The 23790-nt window shown below is 42.5% G+C and overlaps 1 long non-coding RNA gene across 1 annotated transcript in view; it reads left to right on the top strand.

Annotated features, from left to right (window-relative positions):
• LOC116830000 (uncharacterized) overlaps nucleotides 1-3455 on the top strand; it is a 13342-nt gene extending 9887 nt beyond the window's left edge. Inside the window, exon 3 of the long non-coding RNA XR_012655844.1 lies at nucleotides 3369-3455. This is a non-coding gene — a long non-coding RNA (uncharacterized LOC116830000). The remainder of the gene's footprint in view (nucleotides 1-3368) is intronic.
• The last annotated feature ends 20335 nt before the right edge of the window (nucleotides 3456-23790 follow it).

Here is a 23790-nt window from a genome sequence, read left to right as displayed (position 1 = left end):
TCAGACTCCGTGCTTGCGAGAGGGGAAGTATTGCCTCCTAGAGGCGCCCAGGAGGTTATGGTATGTAAGTGTCCCAGGTCACTGGGTGGGGGCTCGAGCCGGTTATGCCTTGTGTTATTGAAACGGAACCCCTGGATACTGAACCTGGCCCTTGTTGCTGCCAACTCAGAGGGGCAGAAGGGTTACACTCAGATATTGCAGTAACGGGGGACCATATAAGATAGGAGAAGGTAATATATAATTAGCCAAATATTTTCTGTGCTAGCCAAATCTCCTGGAGGTCCCGTATTGCAGCTTTGTCTAATTGAACGTTATTATAAAATTACTCAGCAGTGGTGCTCTTATTGTGATTTGACAAGGGTTTGCTATCTGTGAATTATGACTAATACTTACAGCAACCGATGGATAAGAATGTAGCAAAGGGTCCAACAGTGCAGCTGAATACATGGATAGGGATGGGATGTCTTATCAGCTGGAATACAATTTTGCTCAAATCAGACTCATTGAAGTAAATGAAAGCTAGTAACTTCAATGGAGCTAATTCTCCATTCTGCCCTGGCTCCCTTTATGGTGGTCTGGTGATGTCAGAGGGTGTTAAACTGGGGAGAAGTGGCTGTCTGGGAATCCCTTCTGTGTAAAGGGGTTCTTTGGGTAATTTAGAGTTGCTGAATATGCTGAGGGTTAAACACATTGCAGCTGGCCCAGGCATACTTAGTCGCCATTGTGTCCCACTCCATTCCCGTACTGAGCCCAGCTTGGCCAGAATGTAGAACCAGGTCCAACGGGAGGCTTGCCTGAGCAAGGACTGAGAGTCTAGCTCTAGAAGCTCTCCATTTGTAGGTCTCCCATTACATTCAATAGGGTTTTAATTCATATGATCCTAGCTCAGGGCTGCAGGCTTTGGCCCCAAGTAACGAAACATTCCTTTGAAAGTTAAAGAGAATTAATCCTTCCAGTCAGGGCTTGCAGGCCAGCCTTGTAGCCTTCTGTAATAGGGGAACACCACCCTGGCTAAACTCTCCGGGAGAAAACACTGCATGGAGAACCTTACAGAGATCTTTCCCCTTCAGATGCTTTCTGTGGGATTTTTCATGAGCTTGGGCTAAAGGGCTGTTAACCAGCTGGATCTGGCCCCTGGGAAATATCCCAGCACAGGAGAAACCCTTGACTGACACAGAGCCAATAGAACAGGCTCTATGCCATCTCACCCCCCGCCCCCTTCACAAAAGATGTGTTGGATTGTGGCTGGGATATTCCTACACTGAAGCTATCCCTCACTGCCAGAACGGCCCCTTGGTGTCAGTTAGGGTTGCCCCCCTTCCCAGCTTACTCAGGATAGAGGAGGCACACAGGTGACATAAAGCCACCTATGCCCCTCTCCCCTCCATCCATTGGTCCCTGTGCCAAGCTCTGGTTTAGGGATGAACTGGTTCCTTGATATCCAATGAAACATTCTGGGGATCAATCTTGCTCCCACTGAAATTAATTGGCAAAATGTCCATTGACATCAGTGACAGTGGATTGGGCCCACTGTATCATACAACATGGGCATTGCCTGTTGGAATCCAACTGCTTTCCTGGCCCTTTCCCCCGGGTATAGTGTAGGAGAACACACATTCACACATTAAGGAGTGTATCAGTGATCTCAGCAGGAACCTCAGCTTGGTTGGAGCACCGTGAAAGTTTAGGGAAGGAGGAGTTAATCGTGCTAGAACTTGTCATGCTAGAACTCTTACCGAGGGATGGGCCCAGAACAAAACCCCCAGGGCCCAGCAGCAGATGGTCAGAGCCAGATCTGCTCCCGCATGTGGCCCTTGTCTCCATAGTGGGCTGAAACAAAAGCCTGCATCCAATGCCCCCACCCCAAATTCTGTGCTCTGGGTCCACCTCTTCCCTCCTCTCTAAGTTTTGTTGTGGAATCAAATGGAGTATTCTTTCTGCTCCGTGCCCAACTGAGTCATACAGTCAGAACTATGGAGATTGACTTATAAGCAATAAACACAACTAAGGCCTGGTCTACACTACACGTTTAAACCGATTTTAACAGCGTTAAACCAATTTAACGCTGCACCCATCCACACAACGAGGCCCTTTATATCGATATAAAGGGCTCTTTAAACCGGTTTCTGTACTCCTCCCCGACATCTTTCTGCTAGTTGCAAAAGCAATGAATGCCGCTGTGTAGTCGCTGACGTAACGCGTTGGTTAGCAAATCAGTACAGTACTGATGACAGAAAAAAGCTGAGGTCTCCGTGGTTCGGCCTTATGCGTCTGCCAGGCAATCCAGGAAAGGGCACGAAATGATTGTTGCCGTTGCTTTCATAGGAGAAGGAATGAATGACGACATTTACCCAGAATCACGCGACATTGTTTTGCCCATCATGCATTGGGTCTCAACCCAGAATTCCAATGGTGGGGGAGACTGCGGGAACTATGGGTCGCTACGGAAGCTACCACAGTGCAACACCCAGATCGACGCTAGCCTCGACCCATGGACACACACACCGCACACCCGAATTAATGTGCTTAGTGTGGCCGCGTGCACTCGACTTTATACAATCTGTTTTACAAAACCGGTTTATATAAAATTGGAATAATCCCGTCGTGTAGACATACCCTAAGTGTGACCACTCCACACCACCTTGAAATCCAACAAAGATTTTACTTTCAAGAGCTCATTCACTTTGCTGTGACCACAGCATCACCTAGTGTGTAGAATGGTAATTGTGCTCCAATGAAACCACATCTCCAGTGCTTCACTGTGAGAAGGTTAACATGGTCTCTCCTGTATGATGAGTAAAGAGTTCTGAACCATAAAGCTGCTGTACAAAGAGTGAAGAAACAACTTTTATTGCATCCCTCCCATATACATTAGTGTGGCTGAGGCACTGTCAACTCTTTATGCAGGATGTACATTCACTTCCTTGTTCAATGGTACTGAATGCCCGTCCTAGGTTAAGTGCATCATGGGTACTAGAACATCTAAACTCAACAGATGAAATCATCCATTTGTACTAGTATTCCATTTGTGTGATCATATTTCTGTAGCCACTGCTTACTTCATGCCCTTCCGATGGCTCAATTAATTTCACCTGAGTCACATATAAAAGTTACACTGAAACTATCCGTGGCAGGAGTCTTGCCTTTCTCTTAGTTCTGCAAAGTATCTAGCATAGCTTGTGTGTGCTTGGGAAAAAAAAAAAGATGACAGAGCTAATGATGTGTAAGCAAAAATCCTGTTAGTCCCAGAAACCAAGCAATCTAGGCATAAAGACACACTGTTTCGCACATGCCAGACTAGAACATTACAGGGGACATCAATTTGTCACAATCGTTGCTGATACTCTTTATTATTATTTGTCACACAGCTGATCCAATCAGGGTATTGACAAATACGCTAACGACGTCGAAAGTAGCCTACTTTAAGAGAAAATATGCAGAAGAAGAAGATTTACATCAAGATTACCAGGGGTATTTTCCAAAAGTGAGTATGTTTCTAATAAAAATTCCAAAGGGGAAAGGCTCTTGTTCTTATTTCTTGATCATAAAGCTATATTGGTTGTTTTTACTTCTCAGCACCTGATATTACCTGAGGACCGGACTTGTATTCTAAAACTGTCTCTGCAGAAACTTCGATTCCTTGAAGATCCTGAAACCTATCTCCGTAGGTCAGTGCTTATTAACAATTTGCTGAGGAAGATCCACCTAGAGACAGACAGAGAGAGCTATGAATACTTTAAAGAGGCACCCTGTTATAGGACTGCTTACTCGGATACAAGAAAACGGCTGAAGTTTATGGTACAAGAATGCTGTTCTCAGTCACTCTATTATGAAGAGCTGCATTCGTATCATATTGTGCCTTATTCTACAGAGAATTCCATTTATGGAATGGGCTATACAAGCGGCCACTTGGAGAAAAATTCTCAGTTGCTTATTTATAAAATGAATTGAAGTAGCTGTTAGATCCACTGATGTTTTGTTTCTGAATGCTTGAACTGCTTATTAACATGCAAAGATGAGCCACTAATTGTAAACAGACTTGTGATGAAAGATGGGTTACATACAGAGATGAATGGAGGGTACTTTGAATAATACTCTGCAGTCATTGGTATGCGAAGAGTTTTATAAGCAGAGATCTTGCGTGCAATGTATTTTGTAGAAACTAAGTGACATTAAGTTGCCAATGTAGATATAAATATTTTATCTACTTTGTATTTAAATTATGCCATCCCAGGTGAGAGGTAAAATCAAAAGTGACAAATTATTCTGACAATGAAGATTGAAAGGTGGGAGTTATTTTTTGTAAGGTTTAGCAAGCAAGTTTTCTTTGAGAAATGCTTTGAATCTGAAGGAATCAGTGCCAAAAGAAACACCTCTTTGGTTAGGATTTCCAAAAAAGCAAAATAACTGATCTGCTACTTACAAGAAGTTCTGCACCGAGATCAGTCAGCACTCTAGTGAGGGTGTTTTTAATTGATCCACTCAATTGCTCTCACTTCGTACTTATCTTTCTGTTGACACACATTTTGCGACAAAACGGAATGACTCAGATGAAAGTCTATTTTCTCAGCCAGTTGTCAGTGTTTTCTAAACATGATTTGAATCCCCTCCAGGTTGCCTGGCTGGAACTCTGAGGTTTTTGTGTATGTGCTATTTACTATTCAACCATGTGGTACAATGCATGATCAGTGTTTGAGCTTAGGTGGGCACTTTTTGTGATTTGAAAACAAAAAAGCAACACAAAAACCCACCTTCCAGAAAAGGAATATATTTGACACACTGTAATAAAACCTGAGAGGTTTTTCATTTGAGATACGTTTAATCTACATTATAACAGTGTTTGAGGTGGAGTTAGATGTCTAATGTCAATTTTTGCAATTTCCTTTACAATGTGTATCAAGCATGTCCTGTGAGACACATTGCGCAATCTGATGACTAGAATGGGAAAGTCATAGCTGCCAGAGTTATGTTCTGAAAATACCAAAGAATAACACTAGGGAGAGGATGATGTTAAAATAAATGGGGTCAAAAGCAGAGATTGCACTATAACTTGGGAGAACATTATTAACAAGCCAGTAAACTACACAGTTACCAATATATTTGTTCACTTAAGGATGACTTGAAACACAGAATTGCTGAACAAATATGCCTGATCCAAAGCTTATGGAAGTCAATGGGAGTCCTATAGACCAGTGGTTCTCAAACTTTTGTACTGGTGACCCCTTTCACAAAACAAGCCTCTGAGTGTGACCCCCCCCTTATAAATTAAAAACACTTTTAATATATTTAATACCATTATAAATGCTGGAGGCAAAGCGGGGTTTCGGGTGGAGGATCACAGCTTGTGACCCCCCCGGAAGAACCTCGCAACCCCTTGAGGGGTCCCAACCCTCAGTTTGAGAACCTCTGCTATAGACTATAAGCTTATAGTGAAGGAATCAGCTTTGCATTGCAGACTGTAGCCACTGGAGCTTTAGAGGTAATGCTAAGTGAAATAATAGTATGTTGCAACAATGGAGGCAGACATGTATTCAAGTAACCAATTTTCTCATGTAGATTTGACTGATGCTATTTCTGAAGCATTATACAGTATGAACAAATGAAAATGGCTTTCTATGGATGTGCTTAGTATAGAACGAAGATTCCAGCTGTAACCCTACTTCAGATTTCTAGCTCTTGTATATTGCACGCACAATTGCTGCTCTCAGACATGTATTAACTGGCATTAAATAAAAGGCAAGGGCAGGAAGTATGAGGAGCAAAGTCAAGTGAGTCAAGGATGATATTCATAGTTAGAAGCCAATGCAGGTTTCAGAGACAGGGAGAGAGAGAACTAAAAATCCAGGAAAGCTGAACATTTTTACGAAAAATTCTCTGACCTAAATTCAACACAACTAGTCCTCCCAAATTTCAGAATCTACAGCTGTGTGAAACACCATTAATACTAAATAGCCTACAGAGAGCACAGAAACGGGAAAGCTGGAAAATGGAGCAATGCTGTTTCTTAAATCAAGTTAGTATTGTGTATGTTTAGGTTCTGAGAAGTCACTTTCATTTTTGCCCATACTTATCTTGGAGGTAAAAGAGTCAAATCATCTGAAGACCAGATCCTCAGCTGGTGTAAATCAACATAGCGCCTTTGAAATCAATGGCCTTTTGTTGAGCCACTGGAGTAATCCCAGTGGAAAAACTGGCCCAAACTTTCCAACCTTAGCTCGCATTTTGCAAACTGAAGTATTTTGAAAAGACATCAGTTAAAAGCTACTAATACACGCTACGTATCGCAACAAGGAAAACTGAAAGAAGGCCAGGTTAGTCTGGAGAAAGGCTCCAATTATCTAATGTGCGTAATAAGTGTACTACTATAAACTGGTAGTGAAATGAGTTTACTGTACGATGTGTGGGAGAATGACACGATTAGTGTTGTTAGAGGAGCCATCATCGCTCAAAGAGCTCTCTTATCTCTGATGGTCTATTGCCTACTGTGTGTTCAGGGAGAGGTGTGGAAAGGCATATTAGAGGACTCATAGGTGTCTATGGGAAATTATTTCTGCCTTCTGGTTTTAAAAATATGTAATTTTCTGCTCTGAAGTGAACAGATTCATGCACTTTTTTCTTTGTGTTAGTTTTCTGCAGCATTCGTAATGATCAGATTATTGTATGAAATGCTAAATAACCCTTTCTCACTGACTGACAATGGTACCTACAATATTGTATGTACGCTATAATTCTGGGCTAAAAGGTAAGGCTCATTACATTAAATTATACTTCACAAATGATTCATAATGTTACTTCTACTAATATTTTGCAAGAAAGGGAGGGGAAAAAATTGAGCAGGAGTTAGCTTTTAACCTTTACCAGAACTACAAGACTTGTTGAAGTCATCTTTGAAAAATAGTTCCCTTGTCTGGGAAAAAAGGAAGTGCTTTCTGGCCTCTTAAAAGCTTATTTTATATGATGCTGCATGATGGGTTGCAGCTTAATGCACCTTTAAAAGATGTCAAGGCAAAAACACTCTGAACGGGTCTCAGGTAACTAACTGCTCGGCGTTTTAGAAGATCAAGGGTTTGGTTCTCCCAGAGACAGCTGAAAAATGGGATAACTTTAGTGAAAATGTTTTGTTCCTCTTTTTTTTGGCCAAAAAGTTTATGTAAAATGTAATTAAAATATTTCAGTGAAAATTTCCCACTTTTTCTTGGTTAAATTCTTGAGGAAAAATATCAGTCAAAAACTTCTGAATTTTGAACTTTCTCAACTATCCCCACCTTGCACTTCATGTAGTTTAGCTGTGCTATTGCAGAGCTTTGCTCACAGTATCCACAGCTGCAAATGACTGCATAGGCACACCAAAGAGGAGAATCAGACCATAGAACTTGACTGTGAAAGTTATTAAATTATCAAGTGATATTTTCATACTCCGTTACCAAGCCACCATTTAGTACTATAATACAAATACATAAAGAGATGTTTTATTGATAAAACCATTCAGGGTTTAGTTTGACTTTTGCAGCATTTTCTTCTGAACTTTCCTAAGTGATCCTATCTATAGGTAGCTCACAGTCAGACTTCAGTGTAAAGAAATGTGTGTGATTTTACAACTGTGCTATGCACACACACAGGTTATATTTGCACTGGGTGGAAAGAAAGTCCTTCTTCTCAAAACCAGTTGTCTTGGAAAATGTTCTAAAAATAATGTATGACACCTTAGAGACAATATAAAGGATATGTCTGACAGGGAAAGGTTTGGTAACAACATCTGGTAATTTTGCAGATGACTGGCTTGAGAAAAATTAATGGTCAGTGCAGTGTTGCATGTATTTACACAGAAACTCACGTGACTGTTTATTATAAACATGTAAATTATTACGTTTTCTTTGTACCGCTTTTCCTGGTTGCCTTCAAGTGTCAGGCTTGATCTTGAAAACATTTACTAGCAGGCATTGTGCTTATTGTACCAAGTCGTCTCATTGCCTGCAGTGGAACTACCTGTGGCCATAGACGTTTGCTCAAGCTCATAATTATCACTCGCTAAAGGCAGAGTGTCTTTGCAGTTACATGATAGAGGACTTACAAACTCCTGTAAGTTACATGCATTTGGAAATACAATGACCTGGATTCTATAAGCTCTTACAATGTGCTTAACTTACCAACATGTGTAGTCTCATTGATGTCAATGGGATACTCATGTGCTTAAAATTAAGCATATGTGTAAGTACTTGCAGGATCCAGGCTGATGTATACAGTGAAGCCACTCCCGAATTGCCTAATTTTCAATGGATGTGATTACTGAGCTACCGCTTGAGTTCTTGAATGTGTATATCAGGCATCGTCAGTAGAACTTTTGTTTTCAGTGAATGCATTCAGTTGAGTATATAGAATATTGTGCCTTAAAGTCCCCTCATCATAGGAGCCTTCTGTGAAAACTAAACCACAATATAGCTGATGATAATTTTGTGTATTCTCCAAAGATCCAGGTTGATACTTGAGAGTATATTAAAAAGCGATCACTCTAAAAAGAAACCTAATAGCAGGATTTCAGACTCTAACCAATATAAATCAAGGCTTTACTTTTTATTCAGTGATTTCTCTTTCATGATTCATGCAATGATATTTTCCCAGTTCTTGTCATATTCCTTGGGTTCTGTTTTACCCACAGCTGCATGTGTACACATGATGCTCTTCATATAAATTCAGTGACAGAGATGCAAAACAGAATTCTCTCTTTCATTTAAATCCTTTATATACAATGTTTTTGCATCAGAGAATCACCCTTGCATATAATAGCTGGTGCAGGCATTGTCAAATATATTTGATATTAATAAAGCATCAAAAGGAGACATCTATTTCTACTGAAAGGCATGAACCTGCATTATAATGTTAGATGGTGATTCTATACCACTTAGTTGGAGTAATACATATTTGTTGTATAATTATGGAAAAATATTGTTTTTAATGTTTAAAATTACTTGGGACCTGGTTTAATGGTTTTATGAAATTGTTTTCTAAAGTGAATGTAGAAAAAGCGTACATGTATTTTAAATATATATGTGTGCATGTTATTAATAAAGCATCTATTTCTATGGAACCATAGAAGCTTTCATTCAAAAATTCCAAATACACAGTGATCAATTTATATGATGACTATTTGATGCCGTACAAACTTATTTATCATCCCTGTTGTGGGGCAAGTGCACCCCATCCCTTCTTGGGAGGGAGTGGAGGTAATGATGGCCCCGTGACTGAGTCTCTACAACCATCCCTTGTCTTGGGATAGCTTGGTGTACAGGTAAAAGTCAACAGAGCTGCTCTGTTCAGCTGGGGCTGCATGGCCCAGCGGCCAGAGCCAGTAGAGCTGCCCCATTCAGCTGGGGCTGCCTGGCCCAGCAGCTAGACCGGGGAGTGGGCCACCATCTGAGGGAAGGATGGTGGCTGGGTAGGGGGACCCAGGTTTTCCCTGCTCTATCATGTCCCAGCTCAGGGACCTGTCAATGGCAAGTATGCCCACACTGGGTTAGCGGGGAATCCGCCCGAAACATGCTGACCCCACATGGCACAATAACTAGTCCCCCTGAACTACTTCCTACCCTGTTCCTGATGCAGCATCTCTGGCATCTCCAGGGTCTCTGGGCTCCTCAGTCAGTGAGGCTCCCAGCAGCTCCAACACTCCTTGGGCATCCACCAGAGTCTCAGTATCCTTGGCTTCTACCATTTCCATGCTTCCTAGGCTGGTGCTCACAGCATGCATCCTCCCTCTTCAGCAGTCAGTCCTGAAAGAGCCAAGCTGCTCCCTTTTGTACCTAGTCTCCAGCCAGAGCATGTCCAGCAGAGCCGCATGGGCATGACCTCCTTGGCCCAGAGAGTAGAATTAACCCTTGCAGTACCAGTGCAGGGCAAGTGCACCCCATCACAATCCCAAAGAGATGGTTTTAACAGCTTCAAGTTTAACACACTATAATTTTAAAAAAAAACACAAAAATGTAGGTCTTAATCCTACAGTCTGAACTACACGATAGAACCTCACATCTGTGCTGGAGCCTTCTGGAGGTTAACAGGCTCACTGCAGGTACAAGCGTTTGCCTAAATTGTTCTGATTCCTGGATGCAGACCCTAATCCAAGGTTCTGGAGAAACGCTCATTTCTTCATGGAAATAACTTATTTAAATTTATTTTGGAAGGTATTTTCAAATCAACTTGATTTCCACTGATGATTTCCATTGAGATAGTGAAGAAGGGCCCCAGACAACATATGCAGCTATTAGAGCTGGTTAGGAAATGGGTTCCCATCCCTCTGCCTTTCCCCATCCACCTGCCACCCAAAATGATGAAAATGGAAAAACCTTTTTGTTTTTTCAAATTTTTTCTTCAACATTTTTGGGATTTTCATTTACCCCCTTTACCCCCAAAGAAATCAACCAAAACAACGTGCAACCAAAACCCTCTGAACATTTTGGGATTGCTCAAAACCAAAATAATTTAGATGAAAATGGATTATTTTTCACAATTATTTCTGATTAATTGAAAATGTTTGGAGAGAACTGCTACACCTGGTCAAAAATTTTATGTCCCCAGTGGCCTGACAGAGGCCCAGTTATCAAAGATAATCTCTTAAGGTTAGGGTGACCAGATGTCTCATTTTTATAGGGACAGTCTCATTTTTTGGGACTTTTTCTTATATAGGTGCCTATTACCCCCCATCCCCGTCCCATTTTTTTCACAGTTGCAGTCTGGTCACCCTACTTAAGGTCATCAGGAGGGAAAGCCCAGTCTTGTAGGCCCAGATCCTCAAGGGTATGTAGGTTCCTGTATCTGGGTGGGGGACTTCACTAGGTTTGCAGGAGCTGTGTGTGGAGGTAGTGAGGTGGAGCTAGCCACGGAATTGGGGCCAACAGAGCAGAGGTTCCCCCCTCATTCCTCTGCCCTGGGTCATCCAAGGAGTGAAGCTTATTCCAGCCACTCCTCTTGGCCAGGTGTATAAACATGTTGGCAAGCCAAGAATTGCTCACCAGAGCCGATGTGTCATTCCGATATTGCTGTTTAAAGCATTAATGGTGAAATTTTGGTTTTCTTGACTGAACCTGAATCTTATGCCCTGACTTTAATGGGAGTTGAGGGCACTCAAGTCCAAAGCCTCAGAAGTATTTAGGTGCCTAACTCCTATTGACTTCAGTGGCAGTTAGGCACTAAAATACCTTTGAAGGCCTGAACCTCAGTACCTTGCAAGACTAAGCCCTAGATCTGGGCTGGATAAATCCAGCAAACAGTGTATTCGCTCTCTTCTTCTTCCTATAGAGTGGTGTCATGCCACTTTTCTATCCTACCCAATCCCTGGGTATCCAGCTCCTGGGGTAGCTCCTAGCTGGGATCACATGGGGTAGAGGTGCCATGCCCACCCTGCCCCAGAGCCCACATTAGGTGATGGCCTGGAAGTTGCTGTGACAGCTTTAATGTCTTCTGAGAATTCTCTTAGAGGGAAAATTCATGGGTCTGGACTCTCTGTTTACTCTTATGTATTATTTCTATTGTGGCAGTGTCCCAGGACCCCATTGTGCTAGGAGCTGAACAAACAGAACAAAAAATGGTCCCTGCCCCAAAGAGCGACAATGTACGTATATGATGAGAGGTAACAAGTGGCTACCCCAGACCAATGGGGTCAACATACGGTCACAGTGAGACTCTTACAGAAAGTGTCATAAGCAGCAGTCAGTCATTGCTCTGCAGGAAGCAGCTTTGCCGCAGCGAGGCTCAGGGGGACTGGATGCTACCTGGTGATCTACCTGCTACCTGTGTACACGTTTGATTTCTTTGCAGGGGTTTGTTACTCAAAAGAGGGGGGACGACTGAACACGGCACCTGCAGTATCACTGTCAGGCTATTTCCCTGCATGTTATGTGTGGGTGGCACAGCCAACCTACCTGGGGAAGAAGGGGGCACCCTTGTAAACAAATGAGCTGGAGCAAGGTGTGCAAACAACCCAGGGAACAGCTTCCCAGGTAGGATCTGCAGGCCAGGCCCTCCAGTTCAGTGCAGACCCTTTTACATCACAGACAGACCTTGACCCTACACCAGGGGCCAGCAACCTACAGCACGCATGTCTAAGGTGGCACATGAGCCTATTTTGGATGGCATGCTGGGCGGGCTGAGCTGCTCAGCCCACTGCCACTCTGGGGTTCCCACTGCTGGCCCCTTGCCAGCTGGTCCCACTAAGCACCCGCTGCTGGCTTGGGGTTCCTTCCCCCAGCCTGGCAGCAGGCTGAGACTCCCAGAGCAGTGGCGGGCTGAGCGGAATCATGCTTGCTAAGTTGGGGGGGAATGGGAATAGGGGAACAGGGACACAGGCAAGGCTCTGTGGTGTCAGAGCCAGGAAGGGGGACGTGGGGTAAACGCTCTGCGGCATCGGAGCTGGGAAAGGAGCACTGGGGAACAGACTATCATGTACAGAGATAAGCCTGACTGGTGTGAAGGACTTTAGAATATCCTTGCTTGGAACAATTTTTATAGTGGTGGGGCTGAAGACAGAAACCATGTATTTGGGTTGTTATTACTACTTCAAGCCAGGGGGTGCAGCAGCAGCAGCACATTCAGCACCCCTAGTTTCAGCACCTATGTAGATGCCTAGGGAATGTTTCCCCTGGAGAGCTTAGGTGCCAAGTGAGTTTAGGTGCCTACAGGGTTCGGCAGGAATTCTGAGGATTGCAGGGGAGCCACTACTGGGAGTTAAGTGCCTAAACCAGGAATTTAGTGCCTAAATCTGGGATATAGGTGCCTGAGTACTTTTGTGGACCAGGGGGAAGAGAAGAGAAAAAGGATGGTTTCTTTCCTGCTCTGAGGAAAGTTGGGAAGATGAAACACTACAAAGATTCAAAGAGAAGAAAAAAGCTCATCCAGTTCCATTCATATTGGCCTAGGTCCTTTAAAATGTCATAGAAGCTTTTGCTTTGTTTCTTATTGTTCATAACAACCCTCACCTGTTTCCTTTTTAATTGTTTATTTTTACATGTAAAAATTTTTTTTTACATTTAATTTGTTTCTTTGTTATGATTTAAAAATCCTCCCCAGTGGAAGTCTCTCTCTTCCAACCCCAGCCCTGTGCTCCCTTCAAATGTTTGTCACCCACAACCCTCAGTTTTTTCCTGGAAACCCTCTTGAGTTCTCCACTTTCCCAGAAAGACTTTGTCCCAAAGGGCACCTTTGTGAGGTAGGCAAGAGGCGTTATCCCCATTGTGAAGAGGGGGGAACGTAAGTCTAGTGAGACTATGTGATTTGCCAAAAAGCATGCAGTTAATCTCTGGCACGCAAAGACCAGATCTCTCGGTCCCACATCTCAAACACAAGATCATCCTTCCTCCCCAAAATCTATCAATATGGGACTGTAACACAATCCTTTCTGATTACCCACAGCAGCACATTTTACAAGCCCAGGGACAAATAACAGGCAGAGCAGCAGCATGGTATCCCCACCCACCAGGCAGGGGCCTTGTGCAGAGACAAATTAGTGTCAGTCTGAAGCTGGTCTGAATCTGTTCATAACATGTATTGACTGTGAATATTTAATTACTGGATTGACTCCCTGGGCTTTAATTCATTGTAGCTATAAAGCTCTGGACTCATTATATATAACAGGTCAATAAAACATTATAAAGAAAAGTAATAACCAGAAAAATAAACATAAATCTGTGTCATAGGGGGAAGAGGGCCATTCTAGGGGAAGATGAGCCCAACCTCGTCTGTGAATCCTCAGTTGCCTCCCATGTGAGGCTGTGGGGGTGGGGTCAGGTGATAGCTTGAAGTGCACCTGGTCCTTATAAAGGCAAGCAAGCACTCAGCTGAACTGGAGAGCTGAGGGACTGGCCACTAGGTCACATTCTCCTGTGGTGTGGGAAGTGCTGTGAATAGAAGGCTCCTGAGAGAGTTCCTGGTTAGGCTGAGCACTGAAGGGGGCTGAGAAAGGTGTGCACAAAAGTTCTGCTAACTGTAGACTGATAGGCAGAGAAACTACTTTATCTTGGTGTTTTGTTTATCAATAAATTGTGCCCTGAGACAAGGGCCTGAAACACTCTGGCATGGAATTGATCATTCCTGGGCTGTTGGACTAGCCCACTGGTATCTGCTGTGTTATCGGTCAGGGTAACAAATCAACAGTCTGAATGTCTTGAGGGAGAACCCCTATGAGGCTGGAACAACACAGTCAATGGCTTGTTGTTTAGAGTTAGCAAGAATGAAGACAAATGAGAAAGGGAAGAAGATGAGTTGCAGGTGTATAAAGAGGAATTTAGTTGTGTATTTAAAGTTTAAATGCCCTAGTCTAGAGCAGTGGTCACCAACTAGCCAGTCGTGATTGACTGGTTGATCCTAGAGGATCTCCCAGTCAATCACGATCTCCAGCAGCACAGTGTGGCTGCTGCTAAGGCAGATTCCCCACTCCAGCCCCACAGTGCTCCTGGAAGTGGCCAGCGCTGCCCCGGGGCGGGGGAAATGGGGCAGGGATCTCCCTCTTCAGGTAGTGCCCCCACAGCTCCCATTGGCCAGGAGTGGTGTGGGGCTGGGATAGGCAGGGACCCTGCCTTAGCTTCACTATGCCCACTGCTGACTGAGAGCTGCTGGAGGTAAGTGCTGCCTGGTGGGAGGCTGCACCCCATACTCCTTCCTGCACTCCAAGATCCACCCTGAGCCCTGTCCCAGAGCCAGCACCCCAAATCCCCTCCTGTGCCCCCAGCCCTGACCCCCATCCCAGAGCCTGCACCCCTCACCTGCTCCTGCACCCCTGCCCCAGAGTCAGCCCAGAGACCACTCCCACACTGCAACTCTCCCCCTTCCCAGAGCACCCTCCCAAACCCCTACTCCAGCCTGGTGGAAGTGAGTGAGGGTGGGAGAGAGTGAATGATGGAGGGGAGGCGAGGATGGAATGAGTGAGGTGTGGGTTTTGGGGAAGGGGCAGGGCCTTAGGGAAGGGGCAGGGTAGAGCCTGGGTTGCCTTAGATTCAAGAAGTGATCTTGGGTATAAAAAAGATTGGAGACCATTGGTCTAGAGGGACTTAACTGCTAGAGTTATATTCACCTGTTAGCATTTGTTAAATTGTAGTTTGGGAGATGTAGTCTTCATTTCTTTAGATGTAGAGTAACTTCTTTTTTCTGTAGATGGCACTGAGAGATTTGAGTCAAGCTATCTTTTATATTTTTACTTACACATAGATTCTGTGTGCTGCTGATTTGTTTATTGAGAAGTAAAACCACTGACCGGAGCCCCCAAAGACGTACATTTAACAAGCATACAGTCTGAGAATAGGAAAACACTTGACTGGTTAGTCTCAAACCTTTTATTACCCTTCTGTTTCAAGCCCTTTAAATTCTTCACATTTCTATCTAGAATAGTCTCAGGCTGATACTGACCATGTCTTGGGAATTATTCTTCCTCTAATACTTCAGGAAGAGAAGTGTCAAAATGATGTTGGCTGTAATCTAACTCTTTGAAAACGGCCAGAAAAGGCATAAACAGAGGGTTCCTTAGCCACATTCACTGTAAAGCCCCATTATCCTACTCTGGAGGTGGACATAAGAGTAATTTAAGCACTTTCTCGCTCCTTTACACTGCTGGAGTGCTGTAAAGTGGACCTAGAGTGAATGCGATTCAGGCCCAGGGCGGAACAGGAGCTCACTAGCTAGCCTGAGCCCAAAGAGCCTGTGCCCCCCTAAATGCTTGTTACAGTGATGTGCTTGATCTACTACGGATGTGCAGCAGGGAGCCCTGTGTTTACACCATCCCTTGGTTCTATGGCCCATCCTGCCTTTTAGGTTGTGGCTACTTTGGTCTGTGGCTTCAATAATTCCTTCCGCTCCTCCTGGCATGCTCCTCTCTTTTCCTCATAGGCCTGACTCAGCAGCGACTCAGCGTGAAGGATCTGGCGCTACCATTGGGGATCTCCACTTGTTTGTACATCTCTGCCGGGTCCTAACTGGACTATATTTTCTGTGGCCAATATTGGCTGTTCTTTGGCTCCCTCAATTAACAGTGGTGGGTGGATTGTTACCTTTTTGTGTAATCGTAGTTGTAACTGTAAGCTAAGAGGATGCACACCCACATGAAGGAGATCTTGCATGTTAGTATCCTGGCAACGAAAGAATGAAGGTTGAGTGATATCTTTAGTTAGATACTTATTGGGGGGTACCCAGGGCTGTGAGGGACCTTGCTATCATCTACCCTGAGCATGGGAAACCTTTGTCTGTGCCTGCCAGGGGTTGGTTCCTTGACTCTACCACCCCAAGTGCTCTCCTTTCAGCCTAAACTGGCTCTGTTGTCCATCACACAGGTTAGTGATGGGCACAACCCCTGAGTCCTCCAAGTTTCCTCTGTGGTGTCCAGCCCCTTATCCACTGGGCACTCACAGAACTACCTGGCCCATAGTGCCCAAAAGATCAGTACACCCCAGCTTACTAGTTGCATCTTGGGACCCAGATCTGCCTAACACACAGCAGTAATACATGGGCTTTCTTTATAAACAAATCTAAATCGACTGAGCAAAAAAATGAAGATTCAAATGATAGCAGACAGAAATATTGGAAACAAAGGATTGCATATAAAATCATAACATGCATTCTAGTTCCTAAACTTAACTATTTAGATACCCTCTTGTCTAATAAGGTATTGTTTACCTAAAGTCCTTCTCACAGCATCTTTCACCCAGGTTGGCTAAGACTCTTCTTTAATAAGACCAAGACTGCTGGCAGCTTGTCTCCCCACATGAAGGATCCCCAAGTGTCTTTCTGCACCCTTGGATATTTGACCAGTCCTTTGTTCCTCACCACCCTCTTTGCTGCTGTTCACTGCTTCCTGTTAGTTTCTTCTCCTGACGTCCCCACAATAATTTCATTGACATTTGACTCAGCGTGCAAATAGACTTCCACTGTAAGACACATAATGCACAATAGCGAGTTGGGGAGATAAGTGTCTCCCACCGCCTGTCCAGTGGAACCTGTCTTAAGATGTGTTACCTCTCGGTGACCTGCCTTTAATTCAGGGCTTTAAGAACATAATTTCCTATGTATATAATTGTGTGTGTGTCTGTGTATGCACACACATACAGATTGAGGATATGTCTGGGTCAAAGTGTGAATTCCAGTTTGTCTGGTGACACACCAGTCTGTTTACAACAGACCCAAATCCTGGGCTCCATGTGCTTTGAAGCCCTTTTGGTTCTGAGCCAATGCCAGTCACTATTCTTTGCTCTGGGTCTCTCAGGCATACTTGCAGGTGCAGCCCATGTGTCTGTCCAAGAGGGAAATCCAGCCACCTGGAACCACTGCCACAGACCTCTCAAGCCCCTACTTGCCTTGACCCAATTCACCAGAGTCCACCTTGCTGTGGGAGTAGAGGTGGGTGGAAAAGAGTTTTGAAGTCCAGTGAAAATTTTGGGGATTTCAAAGGTTGTCCCATTGGAGAGTTTCTGAAGTTTTTCAGTGAAAAATTAGAATGTGTGAGAAAGAGACTGAGCTCGGTAATAAATTAGGAAAATGTCTGCGTTATTTCTTATTAATATTGTGTGATCCTGTTTCATTTTCAAATGGAAGTGGTTTGATTTTTCAATTCAAAATGGCTTTTTGTTCTGAAATTTATTTTAAAAAATTGAAACAACCCCATTTCATGAAAAAGCGTGTGTGTGTGTGTGTGTGTTGATGTGAAATGATTCTTTTAAACTTGTTTTTTAGAATGGCCAGCAAACCAAAAAATTGGTTATTCACACCATTCTGCTAAGAATAAGACTTAGAACAACAGCTGTATGAAGTGGTATTCTGTACTACTTCTGTATTCCTGTAGCATAGAGACAGATAGTGGGACTGTTTGGAAAATTGGTGTGTGGAGGGGAATTTACAGATACTTTGGGCACTTTGTTTCTCTTTTTCAGTGCAATTGTGTCTGTTGAAATTCTCCGATCAGTTGTAACGGAGAGAGATTTAGAGCTATCCTGAGAAGTTCTCATGCATCAGTGGGAGCTGATGTCATGATGCTGAAGGTGCTCGTGCTCCTACACAATCAGACTTCTAGTAAATTACTGTCTTGGGACCGAATTCAGCAAAGCACGAGCTTAATTGGAGCCTTTAGCTGAAGCATTCCATCGTGTCTTTCTCTTCTCCCCTTGCCAGGCACTGATGGGTAAGTAAAACTGGGCTTTGTCTGTAGATGGCAGCAAATCTTAGTAAATAAAGCATATTCTGTCCTGTGCTAATTTTAGCAACTGGCAACAACAGTGAAGAAGTCCAGCACGGCTAAGAGAAGTAGAAGCTTACAAATGCAAGAATTATCAGTGCTAACCCCACATGTGCCATCTGTCTCCCATTTCTGCCACATTTTTACCATGACATTTACCGTCCACAAATAATTCCTATAAAAAGAGATTTGATTGCTTATAAGAATGGCCATACTGGGTCAGATCAAAGGTCCATCTAACCCTGTATCCTGTCTTCCAACTGTGGCCAATTGCAGATGTTTCAGAGGAAATGAACAGAACAGAATCATCAAAAGATCCATCCCCTATCATCCATTCCCTGCATTTGGCAAACAGAAGCTAGGGCCACCATCCCTGCCCATCCTGGCCAATAGCCATTGATGGACCTATCCTCCATGAACTTACCGAGTTCTTTTTTGAAGCCTTTTATAGTCTTGGCCTTCACTACATCCTCTGGCAAAATGTTCCATAGGTTGGTTGTGTGCTGTATGAAGAAATGTTTCCTTTTGTCTGTTTTAAACCTGGTGTCTATTAATTTCATTTGATGACCCCTAGTTCTTGTGTTATGAGAAGGAGTAAATAACACTTCCTTAATTACTTTCTCCACATCAGTCATGAATTTATAGACCTTTATCATATCCTCCATTAGACATCTCTTTTCCAAGCTGAAAAGTCTTTCTTATTAATCTTTCCTCCTATGCAAGCTGTTCCATGCTCCTAATCCTTTTCTGTACCTTTTCCAATTCCAATATATCTTTTTAGAGTTGGGTTGACCACGTCTGAACACAGTATTCAAGATGTATGAGTACCACGGATTTACAGAGGCAATATATGTTGTCTTATTATCTGTCCCTTTCCTAATGATTCCTAATATTCTGGTCGCTTTTTTGACTGCTGCTGCACATTGAGTGGATGTTTTCAGAGAACTATCCACAATGACTCCAAGATCTTTCTTGAATTGTAACAGCTAATTTAGACCCCATCATTTTATATGCATAGTTGGATTGTTTTCCTATGTAAGTGAACTTTGCATTTATGAACACTGAATTTAATCTTCCATTTTTTTGCCCAGTCACCCAGGTCCTTTTGATTCTTCGCAGTCTGCTTTGGACTTAAATATCTTGAGTAGTTTTGTATCATCTGCAAATATTGCCACCTCGCCTGATATGCACATTAGACACTGACTAGAATCACATTATAACTGTGCTACGGAGGGGTAAGTTTTAGCAGAAAGTTGCCACACATCCCTACAGGACACTATGTAATGTCATGCTACACACATATACACAAGCTGCAGAGACTGAGATGGAGAATACCCTAGCCACATTATAAAGTATTTTGAGTTGTTAAGATTTTCATAGGCGGGTAAGGGAGGGAGGTTTCCAGTCTCCATCAAATTTATTGAGAATTGGGTGTTTGTCCATTATGGCTAAGAGCCGATTGAAAGGGAAGAAACAAATTCTTTTTGGGGAAAAAAATTAGTTGTTTCCATTCTGAAATGAACTCAATAGAAAAAAATCAAGACTTTAAAAACTTTTTATTGAAACAGTTTTTTTTTGTGATAATTGTTTCTATAATGGTTTTAATGAGTGATTTTTAAAAATCATCAGTTGTTCCCATGAAAAACTTTACTTTCAGAAAAGGCCATTATTAGAAAAAACAATCATTTTCTTTGAGTAAGAAACATTTTGACCAATTCTTCAATGCCTTTGAAAATCCCAGTTTTGATAAAGAAATTAAATAGTGCTGTGCCTCCGATTCTGACTAATGGAATTTTAAGGGAGTCCACTCACAAACTATTACCTTTGGCATAAATCATTGCAAGAGAATCAATCAGAAATTACATACTTAAGGAATCATTTAACCACCACAGAGACAGGCTGCATTTATAATTTTTGCAATGAAAGCATTCATTTTTCTGTGAATTCAAAATATAGCCTCCCTGATGGGATAGGTCTACAGAATTTAATGGAGGATAATCTTTCTATAGAGTTTTAAAACCATCCTATAGTATTTTATAGCCTGAACAAATTTCTCTACTAAGTGAAGCTACAGAATTTTTGTAGAAACCTCTTGGTTTAATTCCTCTTAAATTCCACAGGATTCTTTCATAAGAGCTTATAGAACTGGGAGTAACATCTGTTCCTTCCTGTAAACATTCAGTAATGGAATAACTAGCATTACCAGTGTCAAAGGTCTTCTCTTTGTAGAACACAATGAGAATGCCAGGGTGAAATATAAATGTCATTCTCTATCAGTTGTTCACCCTTCCATCTTGGCTTATATTGGTTTCTGTCCTTCCAATGGGATGGAAGTTGCAGCAGTATATTTTAAGGCAGCACTGAGCCCTATGTTTTAAACTGCATAGTGCATATAATGTTGCTTAGTAAACTTAAGCAAAACCAGCTACCGCAGTAGCTACATAGAGTGCATAATATCAAAGTAGTAATAAAGAAAAGATCAGTGTCTTATGCTGGCTCTGTTTCAGGTGGATCCTTTACTATAGGACTTTGGTCTCATGACTGTGGTAGTTTGCCAGCTCATTTCATGGTGGACCTTTTACTAATGCTGTAGGCAGAAATAAATTGAAATGTAGGCATTTCTGTGCCATTAAGGGGAATGACCTTTTTCACCATAAGTGTATGTACAGTTATTCCTAATATTAATAGAGTTTGAAGCCAGAAGGTACAAGTAGATCATCTAGTGGGACCATCTGTATAACACAGGCCATTAAATTTCACCCAGTCACCCCTCTCCATTGAGCCCAATAATTGTACTTGACTGAAGTGTTTTTTCCAGAAAGGCAGTCAGTCTTGATCTGAAGACAACCAAGAGATGAAGAATCTGCTTTCCTTGGGATCTGAAGACAACCAAGAGATGAAGAATCTGCTTTCCTTGGTACTTTGCTGTAATGATTGATCTCACTTGTAACGTTCATGGCATATACAGAGAGGAGTTGTATAAGAACATCAAGCCCTCTTGCTGGAAGGCTGCGACATCACTACTTGTATTCTTAATATCCAGATTAACACCCAACAACTAAAAACAGACACAGCAGGTTGCTCCCTAGGGCAGAGAGGCTCAACTCACCCCACCTTGTATCAGACTGACTCTGATTGCAGGTTTCCCTAGCCTCCTCCTGACACACCCTCTTAAAGTGATAGCTTGTAATTCGAACACAGTCCTCATTACACCACATCACTGTTTAAAAAAGAAAATAGGCGCTTTTAAAAAACTTCAATTTGTCTAGCTCTGGCTTCCAGCCACTGGTTCTTGTTATGACTGTTCCAGATACATATAAAAGGCCCCTTATTACCTGGCATTTTCTTTGTAATTAAGTCACCTCTCAATCTTTTGGAGAAGCTAAACAGAATGATCTCTAAGTCTCTCTTGTGAGGCATTTTCTAAACCTTCAATGGAAGTTACATTTCTAAGGTCAGAAATAGGACCATAATTGTTTAATAAGTCTTGTGCTTTGGAAAACTGTTATCATAATATGAAAGCACTAATTTACGTTGGTATAAGCAGGGGAATTCAGGGTGAAGACTTAATCTCTTTTCAACACACACATTTATTTCTGTCTATTTCAGTGTCTCCATAGATCAAACATTAACACAATCCCAGCTGCACCATAATTCGAAACCAAAATGGGGTGAATGAAGGTCCAAACCCTGGTTCTGTTAGTCGAAATCAGAAGATTAATAATTTCTATGTAGCTTTTGGATTGTGTTTTCCTTCAGTAGGGAATAAGCTGAGGTGCCTGCACAAAGAGGTGGATGTTTGGTGGCCTGTGAAACAGTGAATTCAGTGCAGCTCCTTATGGAGTTCTTCACCTTACAAAGATCACTGCCATGCCGTCACTCTGGGCAGAGGAACGTGAATGCTGCATTGGAATGTCAGGGCTCCCTTCAGGGGGAAAGTAGGGACTTTACTATACCTCTTGAGCTTCCTGTTCTAGATTAAATTAATATCCTGAACTCCCCAGTCATCCCAATGACTAGTAGAAGCAGGAAACACGGGTATATAATCTCTGAACAATCCCCCCAAATAGAACAACTTTTTGGACAACCATTGCAGCAGTTTCTCTGAGATTCAGTGAGTGGGCAGCACAAGGGAAGAAAGATGCATAATGATTTACCTGCTGAATTCAATTTTGAATTCCTTTGTATGCTGCAGTCATGTTAGCTCCATTGTTGTAGCTTTGCTGCCTGCAATCAGGCAATCTAAATCATCTTTTTTTTAGCTTCTCTAAAATAACCTCTATTAATACCCTCCCCTGTTTTGGTGTGGATATCAGTGAAATCTATAAAGCTCTCAACAATCTTTGCTCTTTCAAAACCTCAACATTGCTTAATACTGGAGACCATTCAAAAGGGGGCTGGCATGCAATGGACCTCAATAGAGAAATAGTTTTCTCCTAACCTTGTTGAAAATAGCTTGATCTACTTTTCTTGCAATCCTACTGCTAAATTAATTTTGAGTTCAGTGTGCTAAGTATGCCACTTTCTGCTGCACCAGCCTTAATAGAGTCCACATGATCTCTCACATGAAATTTAAGTAAACCTCAAATTTACCATTATGATGACTAATTTCTCATCTGAGCATCTCAAATCTAAATACCTGTAGCCTAAGTACAGGAAAAATATCTGAGATAATTCAAAATATTCATATGACATGTCCTTCTGGATCTGTTAGCAGCTTGCATGCTCTAATAACTGAGTGACCCATTTTTCCAATCATTTTGCAAGTTCCATCCTTCAAGGGATTGGCACCATGTGTTCCTTTGAACATTCATGTTGGCAAACCCACATGCTAAAGCAGAAAAAGTTCACAAACTCAGTTATGGTTCACAAAGGAAGTTGAGGAATCTGGCTGGAAAGCGAACAAAACAAGAAGGCCAGAATCAAACTGTATGTCTACTCAGATCGCTGGCATAACTCACTATTAGGAGTTTTGACAAAGAACCATGATTTTCATATTTGCCTTCCTTTGCATTCACTAGGTGATAAGTTTTTCTAAATTAGCAATGGGACCATTTTCTATCACAAAATACTAAACAGAATCTCTCACTTGTGGCCAAATTCAAAATTCTGCCCCACGGTTTCAGTAATCAAACTGCTTCTGCATCCACATCCATAACAATCACATTAACAACCAATGGGCAATTTTCTGTCTTGGAATCAAACTCCAGTACCCAACAATTCAACACCAATCTCTGTGCTGAAATCAGATAATTTTGTGCCCAACAAGCCTGACAAATCAAAATCAACAGCCTCACTAGCTGTGGAAGGCTTAGAAATTTAAGTAGCAGAACCATCCATTCACCAGGAACGTGGTCAAACTTCAAGAAACTTGTAGACCATTTGTACTTTTCTGATCATCTTCTTCACAGGCCTGCTGCAGGTTGTGCTTTTGAGCACCATTCTTTGTGCTTATAGGTATTCATGGAAATCAAGGCTGACCATAAGAATTCCCCTATAAAGCCCTGAATGAATTGCTAGATTTGGAATGATTGCATTAGCAAGTGAAAGATTTCACTAATGGGTCTGTAAAACTCAGCGCGAGAGCCAGT

This window comes from Chelonoidis abingdonii, chromosome 4 (genome assembly GCF_003597395.2).
Source record: "Chelonoidis abingdonii isolate Lonesome George chromosome 4, CheloAbing_2.0, whole genome shotgun sequence".
NCBI lineage: Eukaryota > Metazoa > Chordata > Testudines > Testudinidae > Chelonoidis > Chelonoidis abingdonii.
The sequence above is the reverse complement of the archived record's forward strand: the minus strand, read 5'-3'. Positions and strand labels throughout refer to the sequence as shown.